Source organism: Pomacea canaliculata, linkage group LG4 (genome assembly GCF_003073045.1).
Source record: "Pomacea canaliculata isolate SZHN2017 linkage group LG4, ASM307304v1, whole genome shotgun sequence".
NCBI classification, from domain to species: domain Eukaryota; kingdom Metazoa; phylum Mollusca; class Gastropoda; order Architaenioglossa; family Ampullariidae; genus Pomacea; species Pomacea canaliculata.
Window position 1 is genome coordinate 33824746 of NC_037593.1, and position 12137 is coordinate 33836882.

General features: G+C 45.0%; 2 long non-coding RNA genes across 2 annotated transcripts in view; one reads left to right on the forward strand and one right to left on the reverse strand.

Annotated features, from left to right (window-relative positions):
• The window catches only part of LOC112562677, a 20668-nt gene extending 16037 nt beyond the window's left edge, over nt 1–4631 (forward strand). Inside the window, exons 2-4 of the long non-coding RNA XR_003098900.1 lie at nt 1110–1812; nt 2440–2629; nt 4076–4631. This is a non-coding gene — a long non-coding RNA (uncharacterized LOC112562677). The remainder of the gene's footprint in view (nt 1–1109; nt 1813–2439; nt 2630–4075) is intronic.
• Nucleotides 2636–11724, reverse strand: LOC112562678. Its single transcript, XR_003098901.1, has 3 exons — nt 5371–11724; nt 4855–4970; nt 2636–3961 (listed from the first exon to the last, which is right to left on the reverse strand). It is a non-coding gene; the product is annotated as an uncharacterized LOC112562678 (long non-coding RNA).
• Nucleotides 11725–12137: the final 413 nt, after the last annotated feature.

The window sequence follows — 12137 nt, forward strand, 5'->3', positions numbered from 1 at the left end:
CTTGTTGACAAACATTTGAGACTGGCATGTCTTCTCACAGCATCATAAGGAACTCGGCAAATCTTGTTCTCATTCTCGGTCCGTTTAATCTCGTTGGTGACCTCGTGACCTCGTATCAACATTCTCTTCTTGCTTTGATTCTGGAAAATTCTTCTACCTGTGACCCCCATGACGTAGTTGCCTCCTTTCCTTCTTTACACGGACTGAGGAATTGAGCTCACTGGCCTGATGGGCTGGACTGGACTGGACTGGACTGGACTGCAGCGACAGATAATGAGGAACATGTTGAAGTAGAGTCACGCACGCACTCACTCATTCACTCACCCCTTCACTCACTCACTCACCACCGAGTAAAGCTGTTGTCAGCAGACATCAGAGACAGGTGTCACTGTCTACACAGCGTCGCCCCTTGTGGCCAGGTGAGGGACGAGGGGCCGTCAGACCTTGAAGTGTGGACGAGTTCCGGTGCTGATGACGTCGGTGCGAGACAGAAGGAGTCACATCTGATGTTCTTACCTGACAAAGGTGTTGACGGCTTCCAATCAAAACGTCTTCATCCTTCGCGACATCATCGCCCCTAGTGTTATCATCATTAACATCGTCATCCTCATCGCGAAACCATTGCCCAGCTGTCGTGTGTTTATTGTAATAGTCCCAGCTGTCACGTGTTTATTGTAATAGTCCCAGCTGTCGTGTGTTTATTGTAATAGTCCCAGCTGTCACGTGTTTATTACTGTGTTTTGTTGTAATAGTCCCAGCTATGCTATGTTTATTGTCATAGCCCGGCTGTTGTGTTTACTATAGTACTCCCAGTTCTCCTGTGTTATTAACGCCTGTTTATTGTAATAACCTCAGCTATGTGTTTACTATAATAGCCTCAGACACCCTGTGTTTATACAGCTGCCGTGTGTTTATTGTAATAACCTCAGCTGCTGTGTTTATTATCGTGTGTTTATTGTAATAACCTCAGCTGCCGTGTGTTTATTGTAATAACCTCAGCTATGTGTTTACTATAATAGCCCCAGATACCCTGTGTTTATACAGCTGTCGTGTGTTTATTGTCGTGTGTTTATTGTAATAACCTCAGCTGCCGTGTGTTTATCCTGTAGATGACCACGATAGATGAGTGCGGAAGGTGAGGAATCAGCTGTGTTTATGGAATGTTTATGGTAGACCACCACACAGCGGCCATGTTTACCAGCCAGCAGCAGACAGGTGTGTGTTGGATCCGCGCGGTTACCTGCAGTCGCCGACTTTTGGAAATATGGGGCAAGGCCGCTGGACCTGACCTCGCCTGACCTGGCCTCGTTCCTGGGCTGCAGGTAAACTGGGTCACAGGCTGCTGAGTTGTTACCTGTGGTTCCCTGGGAGGCGGGTGGTTCTCTCATCCAACGACTTGCCGATGTACCCGTTGTTTCCTCCAGGTTTTCTGTAAAGGCGGCGCCACACGGGGTTTTGCAAAAACCGCTTTCTTGTGAAACAGCCTCGTTTTCTTGTAAAGCAGCCGCTTTGCCGTGTGGCATACCGCGCAACGCGTTTGACGAAACCGGAAGGAAACCAGGTTTTCCTCGTGTTTTCTGAAATAGAACTTGCTCTATTTTGGAGGGCGGTTTTACAACATGGCTGCCACAGCCACACGCTCGCTTGGAAATTTCAATGATGAAAATACCTGATATTTGATTGAGCTTTTTCAAAGCCACCAGGAATTGTGAGACCCTAGGAAAGAAAAATACCGTAACAGACCATTGAAAACGGGTCTGTGGCTTTCTTTACAGGTTTCGTTCTCGAAAATGACAGGGATCGACTGCACAGGTATGCTCGAATTTTTTATTTTTATTTTTAAATGATGATCGCTTTATCGCATTATTAAAATCCATTGATTAATGAAGTTATTCCATATTTTATTTATAATTTTTTAGAATCAAGTACATATTAGTTCTGTATAACTGTTTATTGTGAAATGAGCATCAACTGAAAGAATTAAGAATCAGCTGATACGGCCCACTAGCCGACTAGCGCACAATGTGACTATTATTATTGTTGTGGTTGCACAGGTATATGCTCCAATTTTAATTTTAAATGATGATCGCTTTATTGTATCATTAAAATCCAAGTTGTTCTGCATGCTACTTCTGTATAACTGTTGATTGAGAACGCACAATGTGACAATTATTATTGTTTTGGTTGCTGTTAGTAAAACGAATACAAATACAAATCAGCCACCAAAATTACAGTCTGCTGAACAGATTTTGACAGTAGTGGAAAACTGCTAAATTTATCAAATTGTTTAAAAAAAAAAATTAAAGGTACATCACAAAGCATAACATTTAAAACATCAAATGCAGAGCCATGTATACAACAGCCATCACAAATAAGAAACACAATGTTAATTTGGGCAGCTGGTTATTTATTTAATAAGATTCTACTACTATGTTGCAGCTGACAATATCCAAGCAAAGGTAGCCAGCCTCCAAAACACATTTTCAAGGGCAATGCGTAAAATAAATAAATAAAACCAAAGTGGGGCTGGAGCATATGTGATGTCTACAACAGTTCATGGCCCTTTTTCCAGCAGTTGAAATTCCTGTTGCCAGTAATGTCTCTAGTGGCACCAACATCTTCAAACTTGGTAAACAGATTGATTTATATATATATATAGTAACATATAATAAATTTATTACATCTTCTCACAAAGGTTGTTTAAGGTGGCTCAAAATATCCTACTGTTAACAGTTTGATAAAAATTTTGTTGTCAACAATACTGAGCATTCTACCCTCCTCCCACTCAACTTGTCTACAATCAAATTGTCATGAAATATTCACAGACCAGATAATAAATTGTATATCACAAACAGATCTCTGAGCATACACTGTAATTTGCAAAATACATTTATTGAAAAAATAAATAAAAAAAAGATTCATCAATATACAGATTTAAATGACAATGTGTGAGATGGCTGTATGTCACTACACAAAAAGAGTTGAATTGTAAATAATTGCTCAAAACTATCAAAATCAGATATATAAAAGCGCTACAAAATATACATAAATTGTAACTATTTTAAACAGGCAATAAATTTAAAAAATGAAATGTTTCTGACCAGCTCAGCAAGTTTATTTTAGGAAAAAAAACCTGATTCTTAAAGATCATGGACTATTAGCCAGATACATTGCAACAAATAGTTTTATATTTGATCCCACTGCCAGTGAACCTCACCATGAGCCCAAAAGTAGCCACGAAATTTGTCTCTCACTTCTCTTGCAGAAAGAGTAGAATGATTACCTGTGAAAAAATTTTTTCTTTCTTCAGAGCTATCCCTAACCCGTGCTCCATTTCTTTTTTTATATTTTGTCCATATGCCACATCCTTCTATGTCCTAAGAAAGTTGTGTAGAGCTACACAGCTTTCTGTTACACAAGCAACCACATCAGGAGATAGATTTAATGTATTTAACAGGAGTCTGAATCGGTTGACCAATATGCCAAAGGCATTTTCAGAGACACGCCTCACTCTACTTAAACGATAATTGAAAATGTTGTCATGTTCACCTAGTTCTCGTTGGGGATATGGCTTCATAAGGTGTTCCTTCAGTGGGAATGCCTCATTTCCCACAAGTACAAAAGGCATCTTAACATGTGAATGAGCAAGTTCCCTTGGTGCAGGAACTTGAAGGGTCTTACTTTCAACTGCCTTGGAAAGTGTAGTGCAGGCAAATATTCCAGCATCATTGTTTCTTCCATTTTCCCCTACATCAAACCAAATAAACCGATAAAATGCATCTACCACGGCTAGCAAAACAACTGAATGAAAGTCTTTATAATTAAAGTACATAGAACCACTTTTCAGTGGGGCCTTCATAGCAATATTTTTTCCATCTTTAACCCCAATACAGTGTGGAAAATTCCATTTTTCTTCAAAGGCTCTTGCAATGGCTTCCCATTCTTGTGTTGTATTGGGAACCTGGAAACATAAGAGACCAGAAGTTAAACAGTACGAATTAAACTAATGCATTTAAGAACAGAAAAGTACCTTTTACACAACCATTATAACAAATTATTTGTTATTGCATTGTAGGAAACACAAGTGGTGAATCACCAACAGCAAGGCGAAGACGATTATTTCTACCAGTGCCAAACAGAAAAGGAATTCACTGAAACTCAGTCTGAAGGGGTGAAAGAGGATGACCCAGCACTTTCACTCACTTCAAGCCCTTGCAGGTCAAGAAGTGACTACTCAGATGCAGGCAAAATGGCAAGAAAAAAGATCAGGGGGATGATCTGACTAAGTGCATCAAAGATCATTACAGAAATAAACATAGACCAAAAGAGGGCCCTGAACTCATGTGGGCAAAAAATCTTACTAAAAAAATTTCAGAATTACCAGATATTACATAAAGAAAGCTTATAAAACTAGATATTGACGACCTAGCAAGGAATGACTAGGACCTCTACACTTAAAGGAATTAATTTTTTTTTTCTGTAGGTGCTTTTGTGTCTATGACCTTGACTGAAATAAAAACATTTGCATTGTATGTGAGTCACAATTTTCTCATTGTCTGATTGAATATATCACTGCTGTGCTAGTGTAGTGTATTGAGAATGGTTCAAAACAAAACAGACCCCCCCCCCAAAAAAAAAAAAAACAGAGAAACTGACATCCTACAAACACACATATAACATGAAATGAATAAGCACACAAACACACCAAACTTTCATTGAATAATGAAGTTATTCCTATATTTTATTTAAAATTAAGTACATATTAGTTCCATGGATGGAACTACTGGGAAAACTAACTTTAAATTTAATAAAGAAGTAAGTTTCAACTTCTAAGCAAGCAAAGCCATCACCTACCTTCAAATACTGATCTTTCAGAGCAACAGTAATTGCTCTACATGTGTTTAGAATGATTTCACCAATGGTACTTTTCCCCAGACAATAAAGAAAAACCAAGGACTGGTAACTGTCTCCTGAAACAAATTGACATGTGATGTGATTCCTTTTCTTCCTTCCCAAAAAATATTATTATATATTGTAGTACTTATCTGTACAATATAACCATTAGCAATCTGATATTTGAAAAGACGCCATTGAAATTACAAAAAATACTGAATGTAATAGGACACTGACCCTTTAAATTCAAATATCAAGGACAAAGCATTCTGCCCAAACAGGTCGTTATTCACAAATGTGAGAAACATTGAAAAGGCTCCGCAGGGTGACTTGCACATACTGCATGCAGCTAAAAAATTATTATAACAGCATCTTGGTTTCTTTGTAATAGAAGACTTAATTTTAGCCAAAAGTAATAGTGCTTGTAGTCCTTATACACTTTTTTTTAAACTGATTGATTAAAAAAAAAAATCTCACCTGCAGCTAGAAATCTCAGCGTCACAGCAAGCCTTTCGCTAGGTGAGATACATCTGAAAGTGCTGAGGGTCCTTTCTCACAAAGTTGCTGTAAGAATCTGAATCCTCAGCACTCAGCTCCCGCATCAGACAATTGTAGGCGCCCCTGCTTGGCTCTTCTTTTAAGCTATGGTCTTACCCACCACCTTCGCTTTGTCTTCTTTTTCTTTTAGTACATGAAGTGCTGCTGTAAGCATCAGCATCTCGTCGTCTGCTGAGTCCGCCATTGCAGAAATCAAGGGACGCTACTGTCGCGCACTTTGTAACGTTTTCGGAAACAAGTCTGCCCGTGTGGCATCGCAAGCGGGGAAACAGTTTCCATGAACCCAGTTTCCTTGGTTTCGGGAAACTGATGTTTCAATAAAACAGTTTTTGCGAAACCCCGTGTGGCGCCGCCTTAAGCCACGCAGGGCATGCTGGGAGCTTTTGTTGCTGGCGTTGTCAGCAAAACAACTGTTTAGTCCGCGCGCGCGGGTCCTCGGTCGTCAGATGTCTGGTGTGAGGAGACGGACGTCAGACGAAAGCTTCAGTCCTCGTACAGCGAGTGAACAGACTGTGAACATCAGGTGGCAGGTGAAGGGTCACGTTCAGATGCTTGTCGACATTTTGCGTGGGTTAGTTCTGTCACCGTCCGCGTGAGATGCTTGGCCTGTCTTCATTCACACTTCATTGATTCCGTAATTAATTACCTGACCTCAAAATAGCGCTTTTGCTTTCCTGTCATTATCTTTGTTGTGTGGCTTGGTAATGTCTGCGCGGCTCATAGGACACCTTTGTGCTCCTTCTGTGTCTGGCCGACACTATACTACGTGATAGTAACGTCAAGCCGTTGTATTGGCCGATACAATACTACGTGATTACAACGTCAAGCCGTTGTATTGGCCAATACAATACTACGTGATAGTAACGTCAAGCCGTTGTATTGGCCGATACAATACTACGTGATAGTAACGTCAAGCTGTTGTATTGGCCGATACAATACTACGTGATAGTAACGTCAAGCTGTTGTATTGGCTGATACAATACTACGTGATAGTAACGTCAAGCTGTTGTATTGGCTGATACAATACTACGTGATTATAACGTCAAGCCGTAGTATTGGCCGATACAATACTACGTGATCACTCAGCTGTCGTGTGTTTATTGTAAAGCCGTGCTAATGGCGTTTGCCGACTTGTCCCAGTCCAACGTAATTCAGTTTTTCATTGCTGGCGACTTAAGGAAAGACAAAGTTTATTGTAAAAAACGTTGTTTATTAATTAACTTGCACGGAAACTTCACGTTGTGTCGACGTTTGTCAAGATGTGGCCACGTAAGATAGAGTAGGACGGGTGGCGCCGTGCGGCGGATGCCGTCTGTCTCCGGCTATTGCGGGCCTTCGTGAGGCGACAAGCCCTCGGGTGGCGCCCCCTCCACCCCGCTATGACGTCAATGGTGAACTGCATCCTCACCCCCAGCACGTGCGCCTGCTGGGCCATAAAACATGGCCGCTGCCATCAAGACTTTTTATTCCTGTAATTGTGTTCGCCATTTCCTGCTACATTTAGAACTTTCCAGTTATCCTCAATGTGCTTGAGTGACTGACGTCAGCGTGCAGGTTAGTGTGTCCAGTCACCTCATCACGAAATGAAAAAAACTTGGTCGTGGAGGAAACAGGGTTCTGTCTGGCAGCTGATTAACGAGGTGAATAAAAAGCCTCCGCGTGCGGACCAGTCAGGCTGCAAGTAGGTCTTGGGTGACAGGAAAGACTTTTGTCAAATGGACAGCCTGGCCGACACCCAGTCCCAGTACACACCCCGGACTCACAGACGGGTGGACACGTGATCCCCCAGACGGGTAGACACGTGACCCCAGACACAGTTGAACTCCACAAACGAGAGCCAAGACGTCAAGCAAGGGACCACCACCACCACCGCAGCAGCAGCTTGCAGGTGGGAGGTGGGAGATGACTGGTGAAAGGTGGGAGGTGGTGAGTGGCAGGTGAGAGATGACAGGTGAGAGGTGGCAGGTGGCGCTGCCCAAAACCCTGTCTTTCATTGTTTGCTGGTTGCTTGTGCCGTGTGCAGAGCGCCATCTTACAGAAGTCTGCCTGCCAGCGAAAGTCGCCAGCATCATCAGCATCATCAGCACCAGCAGTCCACAGGAAAGACTGATGACGACCAGACATTCCAGCCGCTAGAGGCGCTGTGGACCGCTTTTTGTGAGTGGCTGATGGCGCCGTCACGCACGAGCACGTGACCAATAATGCAACAGCGCGGAGTTCTACAACACCATCAGTTGATTGAATTCTTTTTCTTTTTGTCCTCACAACTTCCAAAGTTATTTTCGGGACCAGCTGTTATTTGAATCTATTTAACGGAGTTGTTGTTACTGTGTGAACCTCCCTGTGACTCTGCCCCTCCCTGTGGCTCTGCTCCTCCCCCTCCTCTTACTGCACCATCGGCAACACTGAGGTCCTGGCGGCGACACAGCACCCACACACAGAAGGGAGAGTGCGTTACCTGACAGGTGTCTGGCGTCACCGCATCACCTGGTGACGAGTAGGGCCGCCTAGCCAAGATGGACAGTGACCTGTCAGGGTTACGTCACTAAAGCACGTCACTGGCACACACGTTACTGGCTTGACCACAACCCACTTTAGCCATGACTCAGCCATCGGATCACTCCTAATGTCATAAGATGGATGGACAGATCGGCACTTTATACCTCCCCAGCTTTTAAATCACTCGTGCGTGCGCGCGTGTGTGTGCTGCGAGCGCGTGAGTGAGTGAGTGAGTGAGTGAGTGAGTGAGTGTGAATGGTCAAACAAGGTGTTTGTGGGGTGGATACACCCAAGCGCATGTTCCAGTCGCACCCTTGTGTTCTAAGGGAAGAAAGTTTAGCTGGGTCAGGGAAAACAGAAGGGAGGTCGTGGCGTAACAACATCAGAGCAACAACAACAGCAACAACAACACGTGAAACAGAACACAATGAAAGAAAGATGGAGGACAAGAGGACAGCACGAGATAAACATCAGACACTCGTCAAATAAACAGCAACTACAGCAGGACACAAGGTCAACATCACGTGGGTGAGGCTCACGTCCTCACTGACGATGTCGTCACATCGCCAACGACATCGCGCTCACACCCAGGGTAGTGCACCTTTGGGGTAGTGGGCCTTGGGGGTAGTAGTCCTTCGGGGTAGTGGAGTTTGGGGGTAGTGCAACCTTGAGGGAAGTGGACCGCGGGGGTAGTGGACCGTGGGGGTAGTTTGGCGTCCATGGCTGACTGCTGCTCACATGACCTGTGAAGTCCGGGGTAAAGGTCGGCTCTGGTCTGATTAACTGTCCAGTCTCGTCCTTCGTGTTACAGCCGCTCTTCTCATCTCTTCCTTTATTTCTTCGTCCTTTTTCTTTTCTTTTTCTTTTTTTTTTTTTTTTTTTTGTTCTCTGGAAGGTAACGTGGACAGTTTGCTTTCTGTTACAGTAATTGAGTTGAGTCATTAAGTCAGATGTGAGTCTAAAAATAAACCCTTTCATCTGATGGTCAAGCCTCGGGAAAATTGCATTGATTATTTACAACTGGATCAGAGGGAGCGAGGGAGGGAGGAACACACGAACAAAGTAAGACAGCGAGGACGGCGACAGCCTGACTTACAAGATAAACCCGCGGTTTTGCCTAATAAACCTGTTTGAATGGGGAGAGACTTGTGTTCGTGAATAATAAACCTTTTTGTTCTGTACAAAAGCCTTAGTTTTGCTTTGTGTATAAACGTGGGTGATAAACCTCTCAGTTCTGTGTATAAATACTGGGTTTGTGGAGGCGCGAGGCAGGTGAGGTCTTGTCACACGAGGGTCGAGTGAGGTTCTGTACCTGGTGACAGGATTAACTGACTTTGTGTTAGTGAGGTTTATCTACTCGACTAGTCTTACCACCATAGGGCAGTGGGGATCCAACAGTCTATCTGTACTACCCTCCAGCTGTGAGACTAGGTCAGGTCAGTAAGATGTCCATACCTGACAGATAACGGAGGCTGAATGGCTTTGATCACACGTAGACACGGCGGAAGGATTGGCTGACAAAGTGTAAAGACAGGAGGGAGGAATAATCCGGTTTGCTGTACTGTGTCATCGCTGGATATAGACCCACCTGGTGTGGCTCACCCTGGGTCAGTCGGTCACTGGTTCCAAGATTTTTTTTAAAACTTCCCTGCTGTGAAAACTAGCGACCCCCCCCCCACCCCTGCCTCGTCTTGTTTGTAGTCACGTGACCAGGCCCCGCCAGGCAGCACGTGCCGCTGAGCACTTTACTAACAGTGAACACCTCCTTCCTACACAGCTTCCCGAAGAAACACGAGAGACGAGTGGGTGTTGGTGATACGTTCATCGCTGTCAGCTGACGAGGTGTGTTCAGTTCTGTGTTCAGTTCTGTGTGTTTTGTTTGCAGTGTCTTAAACTGCCAAAGGTTAACCCACATCGCTTAAAATCCCAAAAGAAACTAGTTTGTTGTTGTTGTTGTTTTTACGAACGTTAACACATGTTGCCTGTATGAGCATCACGAGTTTGTGATACGAGCTTCGAAATCTTAGAGGCAAGCTTTGGCTCCATGCCTGGTGGTTCATCTCCTGACCTGTACAAGCTCACTGGTGGTTGTCCTGTGAGACAGACAGCAATGTCCCATGGCTGCCGTGCTGACGTCATACCGTCGTCGATGACTGGTGGGAGATGAGAGCGAGAGGTGATGCAAGGGTCAGGGCAGCAGAGCGTCCCATCGTCACTCGACGACGAAGAGAAGCCAGTCCCAAGCAGGTGGAGGTAGTTGACGAATGCTGCTCAGCCTTGCTGACAACACCAAGAATGTCACCGGCCCTCGTGTCACTCCCTGTGGAGGATGCAAAGGGCGGAGGGAGGTAGACAGGTGGGACGTCATGAGCTCGACATCAGACGAGAGTTGAGTGACCTGCCCGTCCACAGGTACCAGTGTATCGCTCACAGGTACAGGTATATCGACCACAGGTACCAGTGTATCGCTCACATGTACAGGTATATCGACCACAGGTACCAGTGTATCGCGCATAGGTACAGGTATATCGGCCACATATACTATGTATCGCCCACATGTAGCGGTGTCTGGCTTTTCCAGTATCGATGTATGCCCCACATGTAGCGGTGTACCCCCCCGACCTGTGCGAGCCCTATAAGAATAACGGATCAAGAATTCTAGGTAATACTCAGCAGCTGCCTCGAGGACAAGTTCTACTCACCGTTGGTGAACCTTCCCCCCACCCACACACACACACATTGTTCGCTGGGGGGTGGGTGGGGTGTCCTCACGTGTCTTCTGGACTCTGACGTCATAACTTTGAGGATAAAGATGTATCCAGTCAGAACATAATTAGAGCATAACTGACCATCCGTGGCCGCTGTTGCTTAGTGGACACAGGTCAGTGAACCACACAGTCAAACAATTCATAACCGTTGGCAGAAGCCTCCTGCCAGTCCTGCGTGTTTGCAACTGTCGTGAAGGACATCAAAGACCGCGACACCTCGCTGCTCTCATCGGTGGCTTTGATGTTTTCCTTGAAAACAAACCTCCAAGTCCATCTGGCCTTTGATCGTCTGACCTGTATTCATCACGTGACCTGTCAGCAGTGCAGTGGTGTGTGCGATTCCCCTACTTGTGGGATGTCACCGTGACACTGTCACACTGGGGTCACCGCGACACGCCTGACCTCATTCTGATTCGCTCGCTCATTCGCTCCACGTACCTGGCGACAGGCAGCTTTTCTTTCATTGTGTCTTCCGTTTTCTGTTTAAGTTTGCACAAGCTACAGATGCTGGATGCCGTTTGTCATGTGACCATGAATCTGTGTCGCCTGGATGGTTTGCAAACGATTTTGTTCAACTAACTTCTAGAACGAGGCTATCGACAGAACAGCTTCCGGTATAGCGTACAATGACAATGACCACGTCAGCAGAGTCTGCGAGTGTAACAACAACAACAATAATAATAAATAAACAACCATGAGGTGGTTTATACATTTGCGTGGATGCTACTGTTCAAGTATCAAATGTTTCGGTGTCAGTTGTTGTTTTTTTTTTTTGTTTCGCTTCCGCGGGCAGGTACATGGAAAGAGCAGGACGAGTGGCCAGCGGCTCTAATTCATGCTACAGGCCGCTAACACAAAAGTTTCAATCCACTGAGAGTCAAGATTTGTTTGAAGCGGAAGTGAGACTGTCCATTGCTCGCCGAGACTAGCAGCGGAAGTGAGACTGTCCACAGGGCCGCCGAGAGCCAGCCCGGGCCCCGGGACAGACCTCTCCGGGCCCCTTGTACTTGTAATCGTAAATTATTTTCCCAGTATATAATGTATGTTTACAATTCGAATCTCAATATCTACACTCAAACTCAACTTCTGCATGTGTAATGCTTGGGTGCTCTGTCCTTAGACCTTTCTTTAAAAGAAAAAGAAAAGGAGAAGAAGAAAAAAAAAATCCACTGACCAAGGCCGGGCCCCCTTGACAGCCGCGGGCCCGGGTACACCAGACCCCCCTGTCCCCCCCTCTCGTCAGGCCTGACTGTCCATTGCTCGCCGAGCGGAGTTGGCAAGAGGCGGAGCGTTGGTCTCGGCGTACAGTCAGTCTCCACCTCTACACATCCGGGGTCTGACTCCTCTCCCCTTTATGTCGATTATCGTCGATGAGCTGGAGTCAATTCTGACTCCGTGTCAACAAGCACTCGCACATTG